At 45.2% G+C, this 9,613-nt stretch overlaps 1 pseudogene; it reads right to left on the bottom strand.

Moving 5' to 3' along the window:
- Nucleotides 1-4,165: 4,165 nt before the first annotated feature.
- On the bottom strand, nt 4,166-5,175 carry LOC110284558 (annotated as a pseudogene).
- Nucleotides 5,176-9,613: the final 4,438 nt, after the last annotated feature.

Genomic DNA, 9,613 nt, shown 5'->3' with positions numbered 1-9,613 from the left:
GTGCAGTTAATGCATATTAATAATTCTTTTTAAGTGGACAAGAAGCCTTGGGAGAAGGGGCAAGAAGTTTGGGGAGACAAGACAGGTTGCTCTATGGTGGCTTTATGAATCACCAGTACAATGGATGTTCTGACGAAGAGCGTGTATATACTCATTTAATATAGCAGTTACGTCATAACACAGCCATACAGAATAACTCCTCCAGATAACTGGTCATCTCCACATAGACACTCCAGGGAGCTGACAGTTCAAGTCTTTGTAATATTCCTGTTCACCATCTGTACTGCCGCCAGAGTGAGCTTTTTCCCAAGATGTAAATTTTTGCCATCTCTCCCTGGCTTGAAACTTGGTAGTGGTCTGGCTTTACTCACCTCTCCAACCTGATCTTAGTCCCCAGTGCTCCTTAGGTTTGCAGCCCCAGCCTCAAGATCTTCTGATGTCACAGAGCCTTCCAGTGGCCTGCTTCCTTCTCCTGAAGTGGCATTTGCCACACTCCCCACATCAACCTAGTGATTAACCTTATGTCTTAGCTTTGCTTTCAGGCCTCATGGAAGTCTGCCTGGCCTGCTCCTTCCTGCTAGGAAGTGTACTTTGCTCAGCCCGTCAACCCGTCTTTTTGACACTTGTCGATCACAGCTTCATTTTGCCTCTGTATGTGATGTTTCTCCTCCACAGCAGCTCTGTAAGCCACACAGGGGCAGAGCTCTGTCTGTGTCTGTTCTCCTTTATGACTGACTCAGTGCCTGGAACATCAGAGGCACTCAATAAAGAGTGTTGACTGGATCACATTTCCTTGTCCTGTGATTCTGTTAATACTTAGTACTCTGTTAGCCACTGGATCCTTTTTCCTGACTCATGTTAAAAACACAAAATTCACAGACCTCGTCTCTGACACTGAGGAGGAAGAACAGAATGCCTGCCTATGACTTTCATGGGTAAATCCTTATAAATAACAGCTTGAAACTTTAGTTTGGTGTTCTAGGGTATAGAGACAAACCCCTAGAGTCAGGTTAAACAAAGGTTTTCTTTACCTAAGAAGTTGGAGACTGGCTGTGTTTAAGGGTATTAGAGCAAAGGTGTTCTCCATCAGGGACTGTCTTGTCTCCCTGCTGCTGGCCATCCTCTCAGGACGTGTAATTCAGGATTTGCTCTCAGTTAGTGCTGTGCAGCATTGGGAAGGAATCCACTAAACGTGGACCTGGAGCCTCATCCAGTTGTTTCTGTTGTTTCGTTTTAGGGAACAAGAAAATAATTTGTTCTGAGCCAACTGAGTGGTTATGACCTGGCAGTGCCGACACAGGTTACCTCGAATGGTGTGTTTTGTTTCTAGCCTTGTTACTCAAAAATAAATCCTAAACTTTCGAGTCTGTTAGGTCCACGTTTAGTGGATTCCTTCCCAATGCTGCACAGCACTAACTGAGAGCAAATCCTGAATTACACGTCCTGAGAGGATGGCCAGCAGCAGGGAGACAAGACAGTCCCTGATGGAGAACACCTTACATCAGTTGTAGTCAGAGGTAAGTGATCAGAGGGTTAGGGGGAGGCACAGAGGTACTAACTTACACAGCAAGCCAGTTCCATTCCCATCCAAAGGACAAGGTAACTCCAACCGACACCTAGACTCGGGTATTTCTGTGTTCTTGACGGACTTTGAGAGTTAAGCAAGGCTGTCATAATCAGGATTATAAGGAAGTTGGGGTGTCATAAGTTTACTCAAAGGAAAAAGAGAAAAGAAAGAAAAATACTCCATCCCTAAATAAAGCTAGCCAAGAAGCCCTGCCACTCAGATCCAGCCTGCTAATTATACACTCAGCAGACATGGCAGGTACAAAGATTAAATTCACCCACACACACACAAAAAAAGTGTCAGGGAAAAGTGAGGGATCAAGTTTTTCGCAATATGAATCCCCTTAGCTGCCACAGGCAGAGCCAAGCAGCGTTTAGTTCCCTGTTACCCAGGGAAACAAGGTCATCTTGTCCAGGCTGGTCTCTACATTGTTGTGACTTCCAGAGATGATAGGTTAGTCTGACTGTATCTCTTCCACACGGCTGGACTGGAGTTGAACATCTTGAAGTGTCGAAGTCTGGGTCAGCAACCCCAGAGCTGACCTGTCTCACCAGGGGCCTTGATACATCTCTGTACAGCCAGCAGAAACTAGAACACAATCCCTTTCTCCTCCGAGGCAGGGCCACTTAGGACAATGGTCTTGGAACTAGCAGATGGTCCTGAAATACACGGGCATCCTATCTTAGGAGACTCGAGCATCGGTCTTCCTGAGAACCAGGAGAGTCCATGCCATGCTACTGCTGAGTGTTTTCAGCATGGAGACCCCCCCCAAGTTACCAAAGGCAAGAAAAACAGACACTGCTACCGAGGCTCAAATGTTAAATGGTTGGGTACATTCCAATTTGTTATTTAGAAAAAAGTTGAGGGAGGATGTAATTTGTCCAAGATCATAAGGTTTGGATTTTGGTTGGTTGGTTGGTTTCTGTTGTGCTGGGTATTAAATTCATAGTGACAAGTTGAAGATGGACAACTTCATTGAGCTGGAATCCACTGGACAACTGTCACTACCACCAGTTTTAGAATATTTTTATTATCCTCCAGAGAAACCCCATAATTCTTCAGTCACCCCCACTCTCCACCTTGCCTTCCCAAGCTCCCGAGCCATGGGAAACCTCCAATCTGGCTAAGTCTGAACATTTCATACGAATAAACTTGTACAGCACTCCTTTTAAATGGCTTCTTCCTTTGTAAATGGCTTCTTCCATTCAGCATGTTTTCGATATGCATCCCATCAGTAATTTTTTCTTTTTATGGCTAAATAATACTTTATGGATCTACTGCATTTTAGTTGTCAGTTCTTCAGGAGGTCAGGGATAGATAATTTTGAAACATTTTCTATAGAATACCTCTATTAGGAATGTAAAAAGGGATATTGGTATAGACAGTATAAACATTAATATGATAAAAATAATCCCATAGATAATTTTTATATTAGGTAAAATTCCCAAAGCAACTTTTTAAGAAAACAGATGTTGGGAGCTGACCATGGTGGTGCATCTTGGTGCTCCTGGCATTTAGGAGGCCGAAGCAGGGCCAGCTTGGGCTGCTCAGTCAAACCCTGTCTCAAAAAACAAACAAACAAACAAACAAACAAACAACAAAAACACCAAAGCCAACTCCCTCCCTTCCCAGTTAGACAAATGCAGTAGTGTTTGCCTGTAGTCCCAACTACTTGGGGGAAGGCCTGTAGCCCATGAGTTTCAGGCCAGCTATGCCAACAGAGTAAGTCCCTGTATCAAAACTTAAAAAGAAGAGAAGGAACAACCCCAAAACAGTTTACCAGAACATATATATTACTTTAAAAATAGTTGAAGATACATAGTATGAAATTTTCAAAGTGTTCATAAGAATATTATTTTTAAAAGTTGAATTTATGGCTAAAAATTGTACAAGTTTTTCTGGTCTTCATTAGAGAATTAGTCTAAAGGAACAAACACACCTTCCTTCCACAGACACTTCTGGATTGTAGAAAAAAGGGAACCTGTCCCAGCTCATTTTATGAGGCCAGTTTAATCCAGATGATGTCAAAGTGGAAGGACATTAAAAGAAAGGAAAAATCACTTGCTAGTCTTCCCCATAAAACCCTGAAGAAGACAATTAGCTAATTGAATCCAGTGACATATATTAAGAAAGACATCTTCTTAAGAGAAGTTCATTCCAGGAATGCAGAGTTCGTTTGGCTTTTGAAAAATCACTGGTTTCACAGCAACAAAAGATGGGAGATGATGGCAATTATCATCTCCCCAGATCCAGAACTTAACAGTCACTTAGAATAAGAATCCTGATCAAATTAAGACTAGGGAATGTCTTTATTCTAATAGGTAATATCTGGAAATGCATAAACTCTGTACCTACTAATAAAAGCTATGTCTCTAAGAAACATTTACAGATGCCAACTTGGTAACCATATCCATACGATAGTCGTTCCTTTTCTTTCTTTGTCCCAGCTTTATCATGAAGAGATGGGGACAATCCCCACCTGGGCAGGGAGTTCTTATACTTGGAAAGTCTCACTGGGAGAATCACAGAAGACCCCACTCCCCATTCTCAGGTCCCTGGAACCTCCTGAGAAAGGTACAGACAAGCCGGGCCTTCTGCTCACAGCACCACCGGATAGCGCCTGTACTCTGTGTACTCTGGCTGGGAGAGACCACCAGATAGCGCCTGTACTCTGGCTGGGAGAGATGTAGAGGGGTGACAGCTCAGTCCAACCTGGGAGGTGGGATGCTATCGCAGATCTCTCTCTGTCTCTCTCTGTCTCTGTCTCTCTCTCTATCTCTGTCTCTCTCTTTCTCTCTCTCTCTCTCTTGCTGCTCCTCTGAGAAGGAGACCTCACTCAGTGAATTGATGTGGTCCGCCAGTGGGGCCAGCACCAACTGCAGTTTTTGCTCTAGCATGTCAACCCAGGACTTGCAGCCCGAGCACCTCCTCCCTCACCACGCTGCCACTCCTGTTGAGGGGTTTGGGGTCACCAGGGAGGGGGCTCCCCTGGGCAGGCAGAGCATCCCGTCTGTAGATGGGCTTTGCCCCTCCCAACACTGGCACCAGTACTTGCCCACCGTATTGACATAGTGCTGGGGACAACTGGCCTTTCCAGAACTGCATTCATTCACATCTGTCCGGCAAGCATCTCCCTGTCATCACACGGGGCAGTGGTGATGGTCTGAGTGGATGTGACTCCCTCCATCCGCACATGGAGGGTGGCACGTTGCTGTTCTACAATCCTTAGTGAGCTCACAGCTCCTCTTCCAACCAAGGCAGCAGACATAGTGAGGCCTGGTGGGAATAGGCCCAGGGCTTCAGAGATAGGCAGTCTAGTAGATGCTTTGGATGGTGCTGCAGGCTCGGTGTCCACTGCATGCAGGCTCGGTGTCCACTGCAAGCGGTGAGGAGGAATGGCTGGTTGTTTACACGCTGCACAAAGGACTCCAAGACGGGCCTCTGGAAACCCCCATAGTACACACTCTGTGGGCTGGGCTGGGCCTGTAGACATACTCAGTACCACCTTCTTCCTACACTAGAAACCATGGCACAAGGCACATAGCCTGAGTCTCTAAGTGAGATAGCTCTCTCTTTTTGGTGTCCGAATGGCCTTGGGCATGCACCATAGTGTAGTTCCTTAAATGCCATAGCTAATACAATAAAATAATATTAAATAGGTAAGAACTAAGAAGAAAGGAATAAAATGGTCACCGTTAGCAGATGATCTAAGTAAATGGGTAGAAAGTCTGAAAGGATTAAATAATCTAAAAGGATTAACAAATGACTTTATCCCAGGTTGCTGAACATAGTTGATATGAAAATAAAGTTTACTTATAAAGGGGAAAAAAAAAGCCCCATTTGCAACAGCTCTGACGGAGAGTGAAAAGTGGAGTCTGTGTTTTCCAAAGCTTTCAGAGGGCGATTGAGGGTCACTGGGGCCATGGATGAAGTCATCAGTGTTGACGGAAGTCTGTAGTGTGGCTTCGGATAAATGACTTCATTGCTCGTGGCTAAGTTCCTTCATCTGTGAAGGTGCAGTAGCAGCAGTGTTCTGATGAGTACGCTGTCATGATGACAATGACAAGTGCTTGGGACAGAGAGTGCTGTGCACAGATCCAACATTATCGACGTGCACCCTGGGGCTTTATCTGCTTCTTCTCAGGAAGTCTCAGAGGCTGCTTCAGAGAGCTCCACCAGCCTGCAGTGTTTGGAAGGCAGTGTCTACAACCCCCTAGCTGGAGGAGGCACATGAGGGACATATGGTTTCCCAGCTGTGCTAAAGCCTCCAGCCACATGTGACGTGGCTCCTGAGTACTTGAGCTATAGCTGGGCCAATCACAATATGCTGGAAGGAGAAAACGGGCGCTGGATTTCAAAGACATCAGAGAAGTATAGAATTCATTGGTTTGTATTGACTCTATGTTAAAATGGTATTTTAACCATCTTAGGTTGTGTTGTATTATTAATATTGCCTCCAGGCCTAGGAAGATGGTTCACTGGGTAAGGATGCTTGCTGTTCTCCATCACCCATGTAAAGGTCAGACATGCCTGAGATCCAAGTGTTGTGGGGGCAGAGACAGGTGGATTCTGAGAGCTCTCTGGCCATGGAAATTGTGAGCATCTTGGATTCAGTGAGACCCTGTCTCAAGGAAGGTATAAGATGTAAGGTGTAAAGTGAGAGAGGAGGAGAATGCTTGGTGTCCTTTGGCTTCCTGCTGAGTGAACATGGATGCACACACATACAACACACTCACACACTTACATACCATACACACATACATACTTACAAACACACACACACACACACACACACACACACACACACTATTGAGTTCACCTGTCTTTGTATGGTTTTGTTGTATTTGAGATAGGGTCTCATTATGGAAGCCAGGCTTGTCTCAAACTTGCAATTATCCTGTCTCAGCCTCCCAGCCATCCAGGTTATTGGATACTCTGCTTGGCATTTATTTTTTTTAACTGTTTAGTGAATCTACAAGAAAATTCACAATTACCATTTGAATCACAATAGGACTTCACCCGGTATAGAGGAGACTGGAGTCCTTGAAAGATACAGTTTAGGTTGTGTTACTACTCTGTTCAAAATCCCCCAGATACACATTGGACTTCCCTGAAAGAAAAAGCCTCACCTAACTGTGGCAGCTCTTCTGTGAATGATCAAAGGCATCTGTTTCCCATCCGCAACCAATACAGGTTTCTGATGAACTTGGTCATTAATGAAAGGAGAAAATAAACCACAATGGTATACTGGACTCTTTCACATTCAGGTTCCAGCCTTCTGCTACGTCTTGAGGCAATCAACCAGACACGCTGATGGAGACACAAGCTCCCTAATTGCAATACTGCTCTCATGGGCCTCCACCCAGCTTGTGGATACTCGAAGCTTCCTTCCATTTGCCTGCTTGGACCTCACTGCATACCACTTTCTCCCCTTCTTTCCCACCCTTGGGGTGCTGGAGAGTGAATCTGGAGCCTCCTGAATCTATGCTGCCACTGAGCAACAGCCTTCAACCCCTAGTCTTTTCCCCTCTGGCTCATCTCAGCATCAGTACAAAAGTACACACCTCAGAGCTTGCCATGGGCTCTTTCATGGTCTTAAAACATTCAAGGGCTGGTGAGATGGCTCAGCATGTAGAGAAGTGTGTCCAGCCTGATGATCTGAGTTTGGTATTTGAGGCCCACATGGTAGAAGGAAGAGAAAATTCATCAACAGTCTTACCTGTGAACCCTGAGAGCAACAGTAACAGACTGCCAGGCAATATGTGCAATCATGGCCTGACTGTTATAGGGCTCACCGACTAGTTTATGCTGGAATTTGAGGTCTACTCCACAAGGGAGAACTTCTGAAAACCTGGCCAAAGCCCATGGCTAGAGAAGTCTTCAGGCCTGATGAGGGAAGAGGGATAAACTATTGCTATTATTTTATAAGTGGACATGTTGTCAACCTACCTTGTAAAGGCTGGCAATTATACTCATAGGTTAGTGATGTGCTCAACCTTTGTAAGGGGTGGGGGGCTCTGACTGCAGTGGGCACAGCAGTTAATGCGGAAACATGTAATTTGGTCAACTGAAAATAAGTGGTCCTAAATGGGACATGTGTATCATCACCTCTGAGGCTTGGGGAACACAGAAAGAAGGGGAGAAAAAGAACAAAATCGGCAGAGGACAAAAGGGTACACCACAGAAATATGTCTTCTGCACATGACATGGTTCTTATACTCATGCAGTCACTACAACTGTTACTATTCATGCAAGAGCCCCGTAAGATTGGGTGATGGGGAGGTTATTGGCTATTCATGGTTGCTGGGGAGAACAGTTTCCCATTCTTCAGTGGTCTAGCCACTGATAAGTTGCCCATGTTCCGTCCAATAAATAGCTTCCCATCGAAGTTCATCCAAACAGCCCTAATTAAACTAGGTTGATCACAACACAAAATACATGAAAGTAGGAGAACTTGTGGGGAGGAATAGTTTCGGTAACAGGGCTGGGAGGATGAGAAAGGGTCGTGGGGTTGAGGTGGCTCACAACTGCCTGTAACTCCAACCCAAGAGATCCAGTGCTCTTTCTGGCCTCCACAGACACCTGTATTCACATGTACACACATACACACACACACACACACACACACACACACAAACACACTTAAAAATAGAACAAATCTGGGGCTGGAGAAGTGGCTCAGCGGTTAAGAGCACTGACCACTCTTCCAGAGGTCCTGAGTTCAATTCCCAGCAACCACATGGTGGCTCACAACCATCTGTAATGGGATCTGATGCCCTCTTCTGGTGTGTCTGAAGGCAGCAACAGTGTACCCATATACATAAAATAAATCTTTTATAAAAATAGAATAGATCTTTAAAAATTCACAATGTATAGTGGGTATGAGTCAAATCAAAAGGTGTTCTACTCCTTCCTGTGTCTCTCTAGAGGGGTGGTTTAGCATCATGGTTAGGGGCATGGACTGAAATCTCTGTGTGGTTTCTTAGCCATGCACTCTTGGACCAACTCACTGAACTATGAAAACTGGATAATCTCTATTTCATGGGGGTCATCAAAATCTCAAACGAGTCAATAAGACTAAAGCCCTTACAGATACCTAGTAATTGCTTAGCAAGTGTTACCAGATAGTGCTGTGTCTGAGTTATGTTAATGGTGAATTCCTCAAAAGCAGGAACTGAGGCATGAATTCCGTCCAGCTCTGCTAAGATGTACAGACCACTTGAGAGCTTTCTCCCTGCTGCCTCAACTGTATTGGTTTATTAGCAGATGCAGGCAGGCATTGTCCTGTTTGCTGGGTTCTCCATCTGCTCTAAGTTTAGTACGAAGTAAAGACAGTTGTGGGGGTGGAGGAGGTCAGAGATCTCTGGTACAAATCCGCCGGCTTTCTGGTCCTGTTCAAAAGCTATAATTCAGACAGAGTTTCAAAGCTTCCGTGGAAGACCGTTTCCCGCATGCTTTGCAGGACTGTGTAGCATCTGTTTAGGTTGTCAGGTGCACTCGTATGTTGTGTCTTTAGCCATTTGCATATAGTAACGGCCTTATGTTCCATATTTGGTACTACTCTGTATGGAGGCTTGTGTTATTCTCAACTCATAAAAGAAACTGTTTATCAGATGTAGCTCTCTTTCCCGATCATGATAGGTAGATCAGCTGCGATCCCACAGCCCCAAGATTGAATGAAGGGGTAAAGGTGGCCAGTCCTGACTTCGCCTGGTGATCTTTACTGTGCATGTGTCCAAACACTCAGGCAATGAGACGGGAAGACGTGGATCATGAACTTCTTCTCACAGATGAAGTCATTGGAATGAAGAGGTGTACCTGAATTGCCCGAGTTTATTAAGTGGTAATAAATGGTACAGCTCACACCACACTCAGGTCTCCTGCTGCTCAGCGTGAGCCCCTCCACTTTCTTAACTGAGGTTACTGATAAGAACCCCCCCTTTCGCCAGGCGTGGTGGCACACACCTTTAATCCCAGCACTCGGGAGGCAGAGGCAGGCGGATTTCTGAGTTCAAGGCCAGCCTGGTCTACAGAGTGAGTTCCAGG

This window comes from Mus caroli, chromosome 18 (assembly GCF_900094665.2).
Source record: "Mus caroli chromosome 18, CAROLI_EIJ_v1.1, whole genome shotgun sequence".
Classification (NCBI taxonomy): domain Eukaryota; kingdom Metazoa; phylum Chordata; class Mammalia; order Rodentia; family Muridae; genus Mus; species Mus caroli.
Note: the sequence above shows the minus strand (reverse complement) of the source record. Positions and strands in the feature narration are given on the sequence as shown.